Raw genomic sequence first — 16,279 nt, 5'->3', positions numbered from 1 at the left:
GCTCAGGTCCCCTCCTCATCTCCTCTGACCTGAGCTTTTGGAGCAGTGATAAGGTCAGTGGAGAATTTCCCATCTAAACCTTGTCAGTGTTTTTGAAATTCCAACTTTGATATTCGGTGATCCCGAAGACTTTAATAAACCTGACCTGCTCACATGCATTAAGGAACAAACACAGCAAAACAGATCCCATTCTCTGCATTACCCACTGCGTTTTGGGGGGCACACAAGCAGTCTCACAGACCCACACCTCATGCCAAGGTGCTCCCCCTCATTCCCAGCCTCAAATCCCATGTGCTCAGCTCCTGCTCCCCTGACCATATCAACGAGGAGAAGCTCAGGACGAATAAGTTAACGGAGCAACCTCACCTCCCTGCTCCAGTGTGGGGAACGGCTGAGCCTAAATCCCATTTACCCAGGGCTGAAAGCACTGTGAGGTTTGCTGCCCCTAGGGTAAGAGCACTGGGACCCTGCCCCCGGGTGTCAGTGAGCCCAGGGTTTTGCAGATGCTCTGCAGACATCTTCCTGCAGCACATCCCTGCCTCCTTGGCCAAGGGGAGCCTCGGGGAGAGCGCATAATTTCAGGGCTGGCAGTGCTGTCTGCACAAAGCTACAGTTGGTTTCTATGATTACAGGGATAATAGCATGGGAAACCTTGCTGCAGAATGGCACGAGAGCAATTACAGCTGCAGTTCCCTGCAATTATCCCCATGCCCTGCAACGCAGCCCCCGGGGTTATTCCTCCAGCAGCACTTGGGGCCAGGCTGGGGGCAGGAGGACCCCAAAGAGGTCCAGACCCAAAGAGAGTCAAGGTTTGAGTGAGGCCACAACGGTCCCCACTGCTCCCAGTACAAAACCAGTTCAGTAGTGCCCAGTGGGAATCAGTTTGTTGGGTGTTGCACAATGGGGGGAGGAGGAATGTGGATGGGCTTGAAATGGGGATTTGGGGAAGCCAGGGGTTTTGCTTCTCCGTGCAACCACAGGAAAGCACTTTGCTTCCTTATCCCTCAGCTGGGGATCTGCAAACATATAGCGTGACAGAGGGATGCAATGGGAAAAAATCCATTAGAGCAAGGAAGATGCTCAAAGGCACCTACCCACAGCACTGCAAAGCTTTCCTGGAGCTGGGCTGACCCGAGGGTGAAACATCACACCCTGTTTCACAACACTGCTTGTGGGCTTCTCTCTGTCTTCATGCCTAGCGGTAGAAAAAGTCCTGTTTTTATGGGACCTGGGGTTGATGGGGGGATGCACATGGGGTCTGAGTTCAGGGGGATGCATATGGAGTCTGGGGTTAATGAGAATTGTGCACGTGGTCTGAGGCTCATGGGGGGTGCATATGCAGTCTGGGGGCCATGGGGAATGCGTGTGGGGTTGATGGGGGGCGCTTGTGGGGTCTGGCTCCCCATGGTGCTGGCTGTGGGCCGGGTGCATACAGCACCGTGCCTTGGGGCACTGCTCACCTGAGCACCGCGTGCCCTCGGCTCCTCACGACTCTCACTGTGATGGATGGATGGTGTCGTGGAGAAGCGCTGGATGGAAAATATATGTCAAGAATAAAAAGTGATGCTTGAAGGGCAGGATTAGAGCCTTTCCTGCGCGAAGAGCCGCGCTCCAGCCTGTGCTGTTTCAAATTAAGTTTTCAGTTTCCTAAAGGCAGCAGACAGTGCTTCACTGCATTCTGTCCCTGCTGTCATTAAAACTCGAGTGTGTTGTCTGGATACAGTATTTTGCCCTACCGTAAGAGCTCTAATCTTTTTTAGGACCGTTTCTCGCCTCCATCTGCAGCCTCCCCGACCGCGGGGTGAAATACAATCGCTGTCTTCGGGAGCTGCACCTCCCCTTTGTCTTCTGCAAAGGCAGAGGAAAATAACCACAGAGCAAACCGCCTGAATTTCCCCGTCCCCCTCCGCCGACGCCGTTTGTTGGGCTGCTTCCCCCGCTGCCACCCGCCTGTTGCAGGGCATGCGAGGAGCCTTCATTGTCTGCTGAACAATTCCCTGCAATTTGCTTTTCGCTCTTCCTTTCGGGCTCCTCGAATCCTTTTTACTCGGCGCTGCGTATTTTTAGCCGGCGCTCCGTCTCTCTGCTTCCCCGAACTGTTTGTGTTTGGAAAAGCCCCGGTTTTGCTGCTGGCGGTACCTTTGTGGAGCATTCCTCATTGACCACAAACCCTTCCCTTCCCCTCTCGCTGCTGGAAGCATCGAGCTGCTGGCTTCTCCCATTTTCCAGTTCCTGCTGGGATCCCACAAACCCTGGGATCCCACTTTCCTCGGGGCCAGAATCCTCCTGCTTTCGCTCCTGCTGCCAGCTGAGCCCTGCCGGTCCCGATCTTTTGGGGGATTTGCTGCGTCACGGTGCAGAGGGAGGAGGGGTTCAGGTTGGATATTAGGATCAATTTATTTTCCAGAGGGCGGTGATGCAGTGGCACTGGCTGCCCCAGGAGGTGGGGGAGTTCCCATCCCTGGAGCTGTTCGGTGGTGGAGATGGTGGCACTTGGGGACGTGGTCAGTGGGCATGGTGGGGTGGGTTGGGCTTGGGGATCTCAGAGAGCTTTTTCAACCTTCATGATCCTATGATTATATGATTCTGGCTTTGGTGCTGATGCTAGCATCGCCGTGGAGCAGTCAGGGACCAGCACGTGGTGGCCACCATCTCTGTCTCCCAGCAGGGCTCCCAGCACACAGCCGAGCCCCAGGCAGAGAGCCTGCTCCCACTTATCCTCCAGGCAAGGTGGCACTGGGATTTGGAAGAGCTGACTCCAAATGTTGGCTCTGCCGTGGGCTTCCTACATGGCCCAAGGCGAGGCGCACAGTATCTCTGTTCCTCATCTGTGCAAACCAGATAATCTTTGTTTTCTCCTACTGTTTATTTTGAGCGTGTGTTTGGAGACAGGCTGCTCCTTCTCTTCTCTCTTGTTTGCACAGTGCTTGTGAAGCAATGAGCATCCTGCTCGTAGCTGCTGGGCAAAGAGTAAATGGTCACTGCAATTAGTGGTAGTCATCATCATAAAAATAATAATAAATCTTGTGCCTCGCTCTGTAAAAAACCCCAGTATCATCTGAAGATGCTCCCAGCTACCATCAGCAAACAGTGGGCATTTATTTCCTCACCTTTACAGAATCACGGGATCACTGAGGTTGGAAAAGACCTCCAAGATCCCCAACCCCAACCCATTCTCACCATGCCCACTGACCACGTCCCCGTGTGCCACATCTGCACGGTTCTTGAGCACCTGCAGGGATGGGAGGTTCTTGAGCACCTCCCTGGGCAGCCTGCGCCAATGGTTCTTTTCATCCTTCTCCTCATCTGTGCTGGTGCCTGGAGGTGCAGCCCGGCACTGTGTCTTTAATTCCCATTTTGATGAGCATCGCTGCATTGTGGCTGAGGAGAAAAATGGCATCTCTGTTAATCTTGCTGCCAGTATCTCAGAGTTGTTTCTGCTATTTCTTAATAACAAACTGCTTTTCTCTGTTGTCTTTCAACATCAGATGAGTTCTTGTTCCCATTTCCCTTTAATAAGTGTTATTTTGCTTCCATTATTACTCAATAGTAAAATCTCTTCCCGTCGACTTGGGCAGAAGTGGATTTACAGCTATGAAAATAAACTTGGGCGTGATGAGATCTTGTCATTTTATTATCTATAAAGTACTCCGCATGACTTTGTAGTTATCAGAATGTAATTATACATTTAGTCTTTTGCACTGTCTCTGTCTCGTATTCTTCTTAAATGATGAAAACTCAGAAACCCACTCCTAACTGGAATTTACAACACAACCACCATTGGCTTTACCTTGGCTCCTTCCAGGGGGCCAAAAAAACCCCCGACCAACCAAAAAACAAACAACAGCAACAAAAAGCTCCGTGTGTCAGGATGGTGCAGATCTGCCCGAAGTGGTGTTCATGCTGGGACACATCATTGGGATCTTTTTTTTTTTTTGGTGTGCGTTTCCTGGTTGGAGATGCAGGATTTACTGCCGGGTGCTAATTGTCATCGGAGGTGCTGGGTGTGGGCAAATCATTGTATAATGCCCACACCCTTCGGGCGGCTCAGGGTGCGGTGCTGCCTTGGCCTCACCGTGCAGTTTAAGATGTATTATTACCCAAAAGCAACACGCCCTTCCGTGCTTCTTTGTTTTTATTGGGATAGATCTGCTCTCTGAGCACCCAGCATGGTTGCAGCTTGATGTTGGATGTCCAGCCAGCCCTGCTGCCCCTGTGGAGCTTTGCATGGGGAGCACATCAATCATCGCAGGACCGCAGGATCGATCATCGCGACGTAGAATGATTACAGCTGGACTCAGTGATTTCAGAGGTCTTTTCCGACCTTCATGGTTCTCTTGATGGTTCTGTCACTTGGGTTGGAGAGGCTTTAAAGCCCACCCAGTTCCAAACCCCTGCCATAAGCATTGGGTTGCCCAAAGTCCCATCCAGCCTGGCCTTGGGCACCTCCAGGAATGGGACATCCCATCAATCCTGGCACCTTCTCCATCCTGCAGTGAGAGGCCTTTGGCACCAAGGCAAGGGCAGGTGGCGTGGTTGGAGACAACTGGGACAGGTGCTGGTTTGACCCAAGAGGAGCTCAGATCTTTCCACAATGGATGTGAAGCGCAAAGATGGGGACACATGGATGGGAACGTGCCGTCGTTGCTTCCCAAAGTCAGTGCGGTCGCTTTGCACCCGGACTTGAAGGGGGATGGAAGAGGATGACTAAGAGCATGAATTCTTTCTTAGGGACTTTGGGATGGTTTGCTCCCCGTAAGGACTTTCACGGGGCTCTCTGAATTTTGCACTTGGTGTCTGTGCCGTTCCACCCGTCTGCCTTGGCTTCTCATTTCACCAGCCCTTATACCCATCCACGTTGGAACCCATCGTTTCTCTAATGGAGACTTTTCTTGCAAACTTCTTGGGTCAGAACTGTCCCACTGCTTTCTGTAAGCACATCACGGTCGCACCTTCTCTACCTGAGCAGGACTATGGTGGCTTATCCATCACCTCCACCTGGCATGGAGCACCCACCATGTCCGTGTCCTTTGCACACCTCTGGGTCTCCTCTCCTCTCCCACCACTCTGTTCTCATTCCAAGAAGGGTGTTACTACTTTTTCTTGCCTGAAGTAGAGGCTGTGTTTAAATGACACATCCAAGGCCAACTCAGAGAGAAGTCTCACCTTCCCCACGCCACATGATTGACTAGGGGGGCAATGACGCAGCCCCCTTATTAGGGTAATATGATTTTCCATCTCAAATAGGAACCGGGGATGTTTTAATGATTGGGCTCATTAGGTGGACTTTCCACTTAAAGTGTCTGTCTGGCAATTAAGACTGGGAGAAGCATGACTGATGACCACACCTTCTGTGACTTAATGGGGAATCTGAAGGCTGATCTTATTATCACACCGATACACTCTGTGATAAAAAAGAATTTAAGATACTCTCCAGAGATTTATGTGCCCATTAGGAAGCTGCCAGGAGAAGGTTAAGGGAACTTGTAAGGTTAAAGCTGAACGGAGGAAAGTACTAAATGCTTGGGATCGGGGACAGAGGACACAGTTTCTGCTCTTTGCTCCGCTCCTGACCCTTTACACAGTCCTTAATGTGTCACTTGGGTTCTAGTTTCCCTCCTGTGGTGCTCAGCTGCGTGTTTCCAGGTGGACTGGAAAGGTGACTTGTCTCCTTTTTCCCTTTTTCAATAACAATTTCCCCATCCTGAGGGCTTTCGTGTGCTTCTGCTCTTACCCACGTAGTCAGAGGAGCAAAGACCTGCTCCCATGGGAGGCTAGGGATAAAAGGTGCATGGAGTGAAAGGAAGTGGTGTTCGGGGCGGGGAGGAGGCAGCTGAAATCTAAAGCAAAGAGAAAGGTGAGAGCCGAATTTCTGTTCTCCTCCAAGAAATGTCCTCTTGGGTCCTCAGTGATTCCCCAACCCATTCTGCCTGTGTTGAGATGTGACCCACCATAGTACTTTACTGAAGCCTGGTGTTTAATGGGCTGGAACTCATTGTAGAGCTCACAGTGCAGCTCCAAGCCTCCTGTTGGGGAGCATTTTCCCAACATCAGCTTGCCGTGGCTTATCACCTGTGTTGGCCTTGCTGATAGGTTGGACACCTTGGATACGAGAGCTGGCTCCTTCAGCTCTGTGCTTAGCTTTCACTTCCTTAAGTACAGCTGAGGAAATAATTCAGCAAAATATGTTTTAGTCCAACACGGAGTTTTGATGACATTAAACTCGCTGGCATTTGGGTCCATTTGGTCGGTTTCTTAGACAAATTGTCTATTGTCTCACGGGTGGAAGAGTTTCATTCCAGCATGAGTCTGACTTGCACATGGAACCCAATTGGTTTGCATCAACCCTCCCTTTGTTTTTAATTAAACATGCTCTATGACAGATGCCCAACACTGAGGCAGTGGAAAAAAGAAAACAACCCATATATTACTTAGATTTGTGTGAAAACTAAATGACTGAATATGAAGACGCTGGCTTTATGTCTGCAAGGAATCCTTTCAAAGTTGATTTCTTTGACCTTGGTGGCCCTACGTAATTTCCCCTCCCTTCTCCCCTCCTTGCTGCACTCCCATAATCTCCCTCCTGCTTCCTTCTCTTCCCATCCTGCTCCGCATCACTATTCATGTGTTTGAAGCTCTTGGGGGCGATCTGGCCTCTCCCACCCATTTCCACCAGCTATCCTCTTACCCAGGCTTTCCATCCTCAAGTTGCTCTTTCCTCCCTCCCCTTGGGAAATGGGAAAGGAGGGAACCTTCGCCCTCTGCCTGGCCAAGTGTAACAGCACACTCGCTGCGTTCAGCAGGGGATGAGCTCCCTCCCTCTGCTTGGACAGCACAAGGACTCCACCCATAGCACTAATCCTATAATCACTGAGTGACCTTCCTGGGCTGAACCACATCATGGGAAGGCTTGCAAACTGTTTGTAACTGCTTCTCCCTTCCTACAAACTCCACTGTCTTCTCTATCAGCCCCATGCTGTTCACATAGTTGGTGGTTGGGGAGGTACATCCAGTAGGAGGGAGTGTGCTAGCATCCCACCAGCATCTAAAGTCCTATTTTTTAATAGACATGTTTCGGTCAATGAAAAAACGTCCTTCAAGTGGGATCTGGAGCCAAACTGAGTTGTCGGCAACCAGCCTGCATCAGGGGTTAGAACTGAATGAGCTTTGAAGGCTCTTCCAGTACCACCATTCTATTGCTCTACGATCTTTGGGTTCCCTTCCAGCCCCACCATTTTATTGCTCTACGATCTTTGGGTTCCCTTCCAGCCTCACCATTCTATTGCTCTACGATCTTTGGGTTCCCTTCCAGCCCCACCATTCTATTGCTCTACGATCTTTGGGTTCCCTTCCAGACCCACCATTCTATTGCTCTACGATCTTTGGGTTCCCTTCCAGCCCCATCATTCTATGGTTCTGTGACCTTTGAGGTCCCTTCCAACCCCAACACTGTGCTATGGTTCTATGAACTTTGTGATATAAAAATTGCTGCAGAGCTACAGTTTTGTGAGATCAGAAAATGGGTTTCCATACCATTGTGGGTGGATGGGAACACATCGGTGGGACGAGCAGTCTTAAGACCATAGAGTCACAGAATCATTAAGATTGGAAAAGACCACTGAGATCCCCAAATCCGACCCCAACCCATTCTCACCATGCCCAGTGACCATGTCCTCAGGTGCCACATCTGCTCCAGTCTTCTTTCCAGAGAGCAGATCCAGCTCTGAGTAAAGGTGTGTACACGTGCACAACCTCACACGGGAATAAGTGGGCAAGAGAGTGGCAGGAACTGGAGGTTAAACACAACTCTCACCCAGCATTTATCCAAGCAAGAAAATTTCTGATTGCCTGTTCCCTCGGAGGGCAGAATATGGGTATAACCCCCAGTGCAGGTAAGTAGTCACAGTGATTTCACAGGGACTCAGATTCCTCCCATAGTGTGAATATGAGCTAAAAAAGCGCAAGAGCGCTTGGTTTGATGTTGAACTGCTCCCCTTTGGCTGATCTTGCCAGGCTGCAGAGTTCATTTTTCCACTGACACATCCCTGATAAAGAGCATGTGGCACGGGGAGCCAAGTGATTGTGTTGTCATGGCAAAGCTGAGCGAAAGAAGAGCAAGATTTAACATCAGGATGCTCGGAGGCTGGGAGGAAAATGGCCCACAGCCATAAGTCATGCAGCATAGCTGAGATGGGCTTGCATTTTTTGCCAAGTGCGGGCTGGTTGGTGACTGACATGAAATGGGCACTGAGTTTGGTCCAAGTCTTGGTGGGCACAATTCCACGTCGCAGGAACCAGCGGTACCAGTGACACTACTGCTGACAGCCTCTGCAGAGAGATGAGTTTGTCAGATTGGCCCTGAGGTGACAAAAAATAACAGTCTGGAGAATTTCACGTCAAGAGACCTTCCTTCTATTGAGGCAGAAAGAAGAGCGGGTGACCCTGAAAAGCACATGATTGTGACAAGGTGTTTAATGTGCCTCGGGGCGGTCAGTTCCATAGCAATGCCTGCAGGGGATGGGGGGCTGAGATGGCTGCAAAGCAAGGGAGCACCGCAGGGAGCACGAGGATGCACTGCACACCTCTTTCTGTGCAGCCACTGCGGGCTATGATGCAGCACTGCCCTGTGAGCACAAAAGGAGTTCTGCCTCCACCCACCACTGCCCATCCATCACCTTCTCACAAGCCTGGAAGCAAAAAGAAGAAGAAGAAAGAAAAGGAATCACTGGAAAATAAAGGAGCACTGCAGCCAGCAAGCTGTCCTCTGTATTCCACAATTCTATAAATTCCGTTCTTGCCTTCCTCTTTAATCACCAGGCATATAAAACACACTTGCAGCAGAATCATGTTCTCCCCATTAAAGTTTCAGGGGAGAAATACCGGTCCCGTCTGCCTGTGTAGCAAAGCAGGGCAGAGCACGGCCGTTTTCCTTTTCTCCTCCCATTCTGCTTTATGGCAGGAGTTGTCTCTTTTAGGGCTGGCCATTCACAGCATTGCAGGCTCCTCATAATTATACGTGTCCAGGGGATCCGCACCATCCGTGCGCCTTTTGGATGGGCAGGAGAGCAAAGCATCCTTCCCATCTCCTAAGTGACCCCCGGGGTCTCCTCTGTGCTCTCCTAAGGCTGTCACAGGCAAATGGCTCGGATGGTTACTGATAGCTGCGCCCTCGGAACTCCCTCCTTGTGCAGAAGGACACGGCCGTATTTTTGCCACGGAGCCTCATTCTTATGCTGCGGCACTCAAAATACTGAGGACTGAAGCTGGCTGCAGATTTATGCTCCTGCTCTGCTGCTGTTAAGGTTGCCCAGCTCTGTGCGTAAATCTGAGCGTGCCGTGCTTGGGGCAGTGTGCGTTTCCGAGAAGCAGCAGAAGGGATGGGCTGCCCATCACTGCACATCACTGCAAGGCACTGCCAATCCCTGCACATCTCTGCCAATCCCTGCACATCTCTGCAAGTCACTGCCAATAACTGCCAGCCAATGCCAAACTCAGGCTGTTTTGTTTTTTCGCTGGGTGAGCGCGGCCACAGAGGGACGTGTGTTCTCCTTCCTGACAGCTTAGCCATAAAAGCAGCTCTTTTTTGTTTATTTTTGGGGCAAGAAGATGTTTGGTTTGACATCGGTTCAGGTTTTATTTTTAAAGCGTCATATGAGAAATGCAGCAGGAGGAAACCACACTCTGTTCCTTAAAATAAATGGAAGGAAAGACAGTGCTGTGAAAATATTCTCTGATGCACGCAATTGGTGTGCATGCCACAGAAGATGTTGCACTGGATCGTATGTTTTCCTATGCAGCATGCTTCCATAAGGCTTGGTGGGGTGCTGGGGCTTTCAAGTGCTGTAGTTTGCAACATGCAGCAGCTCCATGGTGATGCCCTCTGCAAGGGGGAGATCACCCCTCTGCTCCCCAGGAATGCCAGCAATGCTCCCAACGCCTGGCACTGGCCTCAGGGCGGGCTTTGCAAACAGAGGCAGTGGTCAGGACTTGCTGTGAGTGCAACTGCAAACACTGCTGAAGTGCCAGCTTGGGTGAGGAAAGCCCCGGCTCCTGTTTGATGCCGGTGTGCTGCTTTGAAGTGCAGTGCTGGTGAGGTGCTGGGTCCCTCCCTGCCCATGAGACTAATGGAGATAGGTGCATACACATAGAAATGCAAGGTTAAAAAAAACAAAACCAATAAAACACAACATGAAATGTAAGGTATTTGGGAACATTTTGATGAGTTTTGTGGGGCAAATGGGGAGAATAAATAGATGTGCTAATGGGGGGCATTCATGGAACAACATAATGTGTATTAGGCAGAGATGAGAGGATGGATGAGTGGATGAAGAGGTAGACTTCCAGGTGTCTTGTTTTACTGTGGCCTTTTAACTCTCTTATAGAGAACAATACATTTAAGTGGAGACTGACATATCTGAGCAGTGAAATGCAAAACACGGGTGGAGAAATGATAGGGAAACACAGAACCATAGAATGGTTGGATTGGAAGGGACCTTGAAGATCACAGGGCCATAGAATGGTTGGGTTGGAAAGGACCTTGAAAATCACAGGGCCATAGAATGGTTGGGTTGAAAGGGGCCCCAAAGCCCCCCTCCAGCCCCATCCCTGTTACAGGCTGGGTGCTCCCCACCTGCTCAGGCTGCCCAGGCCCCATCCATGGCCTTGGACACCTCCCAGGATGGTGTTGTGTCCCCAGCTCTTGTGCTCTCCCTGTAAGCCAGGAATTGTCAGTAAATCCCATGCCATCTTCATGCTGCAGCTTGCACACCTGGACCTGCTCACTTGTGATCTGGCTGCAAAACTATCCTGCTTTTTTATGCAGGAAACTATCCTGGAATTCGTCTTTACAGTGCTGCAGAACCAGAGTAGCATCACTGAAAATCCCTGGATTCAGTGCATGGTTAAACCAGTTGAAGTAAGAACATGTTTACCCCAGTAAAGCCCAACCAAAGCATAAAATTCATCTGTTGAGGCCCAGCAGCCAAGTGCTGGCTGCAGGCAGTGCCCTTTAATCCAAAGTCTCCTCTGGACTTCTCCTTTGAGTGCAGGCACGTGAGCATCTGCAGTGTCCCTGGGAAATGTTTCCTTGTAAAGCCTTTGTGAACTCGTGCATGCGTTGATGCCACAGTTACCACGCGTGTAATTTAGGCTGACATCGTAATGACAGCATGGCGAGTTCAAAATGGAGCAGTAAATATAGTTGTTAGGGGGAAAAAAACAAAAAGATCCCTGCCCATCGTCCCGAATGCCTCCTCACGTCATGGGAGGGTGCAGATGGAGTCCAAACACCATCAGCAATTCTGGGTCCCAGCTGGAAGCTGCCCGGAGTCCAGGGCAGCCAAAGCAAATAGGCAAGAGCAGCTCTCTTTGTGGGGCAGAGCTCTCTTTGCAGATCAGAGCTTTTTCTCCTGATCTCCCTTCTTTTTAGGGGAGAGCATCCTGTACCCCCCCATCTCCTGGAACCAACTGAACAATTAACCCTATTGACTGCCTGCTGTTTCTCCATGTGCTCAAGCTGTCTAACAGATCTTTTCTTCTGCTTTTTTTTTCCAGGTAAAACCCTGTGTTTCCCACTGGCTGTGGCTGCATTCACCATTCTGGGCCTTGTTGACACGCACACATCTGCAGGACCAGGACAATTAATTCAGCTGCTTTTCAGCTTTCCAGCAGGTTGGTACCAGGAAACCTGGGGCTCTGCTTGCAGGAGGAGCTGAGACACAAATAAGGTCTGAATGTGACCCCTAATCTGTAGTTAAATTGCTCCATACCTTGAGAGATGGATCATATTGTCCCCTGCAGACAGGAAGCTGTCTTTGGATATGCAGTGCCTGGCCACACGGTGAGGTTATGCTCGTCTGTTACCTCTGGTCTTCAGAGAGCTCATTAGCTGCTGGGTTCACATAGCAGAAGACTGGATGAAAGCACTGTCTCCTTCCCCATCTGTCCTTGCGGCAGATTCATGTTTGCTTTGCAAACGTTCAGCTCTGGGGTTGGGGATCTGTGTGCCTCAGAGATTCACGTGGGCAGGAAGAGTGATGCAGAGAAGTGTGGCTCTGCAGGAAAATGGTCATAGAATCACAAAATGGTTGGGTTGGAAGGGACCTTGAAGATCACGGAGCCATAGAATGGTTTGGTTAGAAGCCACCTTGAAGATCACAAAGCCATAGCATGGTTTGGCTACAAGCGACCCTGAAGATCACAGGATCATAGAATGGTTGGGTTGGAAAGGACCTTGAAGATCACAGAACCATGGAATGGTTGGGTTGGAAGGGATTGAGCGTGACTGGAAGGACACTCATTGGGTACAAACGGGGTGGATTTCATCACGAAGATGTTCTCTCCTTTTTGCTTTGGGGTTTGCCATCAGCTTTGTAGGCATTCTCTTTTGGGAAGGTGACAGTATGACAGGGTAGGCTGAGAAATAGCCACAAGGGTAGGACCATATCAACAAGACCATCATGCTTAAGAGTTAAGTTAGAGGTGGTGCTGTAGCTGTCAAACTGGCCCAAATTATACCTGGTTAAATTACTGTGGGAAGGCACTGGCATCTTTTAGGGGGTCTGCTGTGTGGGGCTGGGTGCTTCACCACACAATGCTATGAAATTTTTGCCTCACGGCGGGGTTGGCCATGGGAGGATAGGCTGAAGCCAGGACCCTATGTGAGGTTATGACTTTAAATTGTACCAGGGGAGGTTCAAGTTGGATATTAGGAGCCATTTCTTCTCCAGAGTGATCAGGCGCTGGCACAGTCTGCACAGGGAGATAGATGGTGGATTCCCCATCCCTGGAGGTGTTCCAGAACTGTGGAGATGTGGCACTGAAGGATGTGGAGTTGGGCTTTGGGAACCCTGGGGTCCTTCTCCAACCTCCACGATTCTGTGATTCCGTGATTCTGTGATTCTGCTCCTGATGCAGAGAACCGAGCAGAGTTCCTGCAGGCTGCATTGCTGCTCTGCAGAGGCACCTTGCAGGAACAAATCTGTGCAAAGCCACTTCTGCTCTCCGCTGCGTGTCCCTGTGGGAGCTGCTCTGCACTGGCCGTAGGGAACATCCGTACGCTTAGACCTAAGGGCTTCAACAGCAATTAGAAGTGAAGCAGGAAAAATCATGTTTTCGGAGGAAAATCTCCCCCCCCTTCCCCCGCGTGAGGTGAAGCCGTCAATCTCCATGCTGGAGCCTGCCCATACCTGCTGCCAGCCGGCCCCATCCCGCTCCAGCGCCGCTGCGGCTCCGCTCCTCGCTGCGTTCCTGCGCCCCACACCCAGCACCAAAATAGCGATTCCCCCCGCCCCATCATCCCCACCCCCCCGTGACTCAGGCGGGCAGCAGCACCACGCACATCTGCTTCTCATTCCGTGTGCTCCGACCCTTTTATTTATACTCCCCGAGCCCTTCCTTTGGCATTTCTCTCTCGGGATGGGGAAGAAAACAGGGAGCGGCTCCCAAGGCTTCCCTCTCCTTTCCCCAGCTTGTTTGGGACCCCCGGCTGGACCCTCCCAGCTCGATGGGTGTATTTATTGCAGTAAGGCTGTGCCCGGCGCCTTGCCCAGTCCATTGCAATCTGTCCACCCGGAAGGCCAGCAGCCAAACCAGTTTTCCATGGTTGAGTCGGGCACATTTTCCATCGTGTTTTTTGTCAGGAAGCAAACCCACCCAATGCGTGCGCCGCTCAATGGGAGCCTTTTTTTTGTGTGTGTGTGTGTGTGGAGTACTTTTTTTTTCCTCGTTGTTGTTGTAATTCCTTTTCCTCTTTCTGGCTGTGGCGAGGAATGGAGGGGCTGCCCCAGGGTGAGCCCAGGAGATCTCAGAATGGGAGGAAATGTGGGGGTTTTTTTGCTTTTTTTGAGGCCATACACACTGGAGGTGGCATCAAGGTGGGGATGGAGGAGAGCAGCCAAAAGCACATGGGCTAAAATGCCACCGTCACCATCACTCACTCCATGAGACCCCAACCAGGCACTGTAGAGGTGCTGAAGAACCTGGTTGAATGACTCAAGGTTCATCCTGGTGGGACACGTGAGGATTTTCCTCCTGTTCTCTCTTTTATTTTCTCTCCTTTGGGATTATTATTATTATTATTTTTGCATGGGATGAGTGAGTTCCCATTTGAGTGGAGTGGTTGCACGGGATGAATGGAAAGTCAGCTGCATTATGCTTGATGTGCTTTGCTCCCCTCAGAGGATTTATGTGCACGCAGACCTGTAGGTGCGCGTGTGTACATGTAGATCTACACCCCGCTGGCAGAGGAAGTGGAGATGTGCAGACACCTGGATCGTGTGCTGTTTTGGTGACGCCACGCTCAGAAGTGTTCTGAACACCCAGGTGTGTCCAGGAGAGCACTAGGGCTCGAGTAGAGCCCTGCAGAAAGGATCCTTGCTGGGCTTGAGCACCTCCAGCAATGCAGCATGTCCCAAAAACCAGCAGAGGGGAGCAAAAGGGATGCAGGGCACTCTAGCCTCCAACCAGCCCCAGCCTCATTACCTAGGAAGCTGTTTCATTAAAAAGAAGAAATGTTTGACAACAAAGGCAGCAAGGACTGGAATCAGTTGCCCAAAGGAGTTGTGGATGCCCCATCCTTGGAAGTTCAAAGTTGGTTGGATGGGTTTTTGGGCAACCTGATCTGGTGAGAGGAGTTCCTGCCTGTGGTAGGGTTTGGAATTAGATGGGCTTTAAGGTCCCTTCCAACCCAAACTATGCTGTGATCCTATGATGGGGGTCATGAGTTGGATCAGAATGACTGTAAGGTCTCTTCCAACAGAAACCATGCATCCATGTTGGATGCAGCCACCCCACGCTCGCTCTCATAGCTTTTCCCACACCGTGGTTAATTTGTTCACCCCAGCCCTGTGAGTTGGTGCAGCCCTCAAAGCACCAACCAGAGCAGGGCTGTGCCTTCCGTACAGCTCCAGTAATTATGTTAATTTGCCTGCTCAGGCTCGTTTATCACTAGGATCCCCGTTTGCCAAAACCTGCTTAGCACAAGAGATGGCCCCGTAATATGGCATTCGGTTTTAATCCAGCTGCTGCCCACAGCGACCCACAGCTCCTGATTTTGGAGATTTATATGAACTCTAAAACTGGAAAGCGTGCTGGGTAATTTCAAGAAGCCAGAAAGAAAAAACACAGTCCTTCAATTATAGGAAGCAGTGAGCTGAGCTCTGTTCTTGCCAGAGCTCCTGCTTGCTTTTATCTGGGACCCCAAAAATGTTTTCAGCATCCACGTTGCATTGGTCCCACCGTGTGTGGGGCCGCTGGGTGCAACCTGAGATCCACTGAGTATTCAAACCCCAAGCTTTGTCCTGGAGTCCAGGAGCTGGATGTGAAGTGGTGCTCAGGTCGGGGTGGGACCTTGGTGCCAGTGTGGGGGTGCTGGGGCTTTCAGGCTGGTTTGAGGATGGTGCTAGAGGAAATAACAAGAAATCTCACAGTCTGACTTATGTCCCCAAGTGTTTGGGGCTGTTGCAGCTGATGGCAACCAGATCCTACAGAAGGTCATCAAGTCTGACTCTTATTTTCTGTATGGGTTCTGGAAATGGGAAAGAATGGCTGTTACTAGAACAGAGAAGTGCTAAAGTACGACGCTGCCAGGACTGATGGGCTGGAAGGGGTTCTCCAACCCCTTTTACTTTGGATTCCCTGATGGGACTTCACGTGAATTTTGCTTCTGAATGAATCATGAAATCACTGAGGTTGGAGAAGATCCCAAGATACTAAGTAGTGTGTGTAAGGTCCCTGCAGGCTCAGCGTGCCAAGGAGATGGCAGCTGTTAATAAGGGTAAATCCTGGTGTGCCCAAGGATTTCATTCCAAGTGTTGATACTTGGAAAATCCGATTAGTATTGGAGAGCTACCATGCTAGAGTCCACCCATGTGATCTCAATCCCTGAAGCGTTATTTCTGCCTCCAAACCCCGTCCCCAGCAGCAGCCCACAGTGCCCCCTCCCCTCCTCGCTCTGAGCATCCTCCTCGTCAGCATGACCCTGTTTGCATCCTTCCTCACACAAAAGCATCACCTTGGAAACCTCTGCCCTTGTCTACCTTGCCTAGATCTAAGCAAAAGCACCTTTCTTTTTTTTTTTTTTTTTTTTTTGGAGAGGGGGAAGGGAGTGCTTAGTTTGGGGTGGAGAATCCTATTATGAGCCATTTTCCTGGCTCAGCCTCGCTGTCCCAGGGCAGGATTTGTCCCAGAGGCAACGCCGCTCCCCGTCAGCTGGCAATATTTCCGTTCAGCTGCTCCCCTCCCACCGCACCCCTGGGCCAGCCGTCCATCATCCCCATGA

At 50.7% G+C, this 16,279-nt stretch overlaps 1 protein-coding gene across 2 annotated transcripts in view; it reads left to right on the top strand.

The window, feature by feature from the left end:
• Nucleotides 1-16,279, top strand: part of ZBTB7C (zinc finger and BTB domain containing 7C) — a 106,262-nt gene that overhangs the window by 77,262 nt on the left and 12,721 nt on the right. For both annotated transcript variants that reach the window (XM_052670072.1, XM_052670073.1), the window contains one exon: nt 11,554-11,670. The gene's annotated coding sequence lies outside the window, so the exon portion shown is untranslated. The remainder of the gene's footprint in view (nt 1-11,553; nt 11,671-16,279) is intronic.

Source organism: Tympanuchus pallidicinctus, unplaced genomic scaffold, assembly GCF_026119805.1.
Source record: "Tympanuchus pallidicinctus isolate F22 unplaced genomic scaffold, pur_lepc_1.0 scaffold9, whole genome shotgun sequence".
Taxonomy (NCBI): Eukaryota; Metazoa; Chordata; class Aves; order Galliformes; family Phasianidae; genus Tympanuchus; species Tympanuchus pallidicinctus.
The sequence above is the reverse complement of the archived record's forward strand: the minus strand, read 5'-3'. Positions and strand labels throughout refer to the sequence as shown.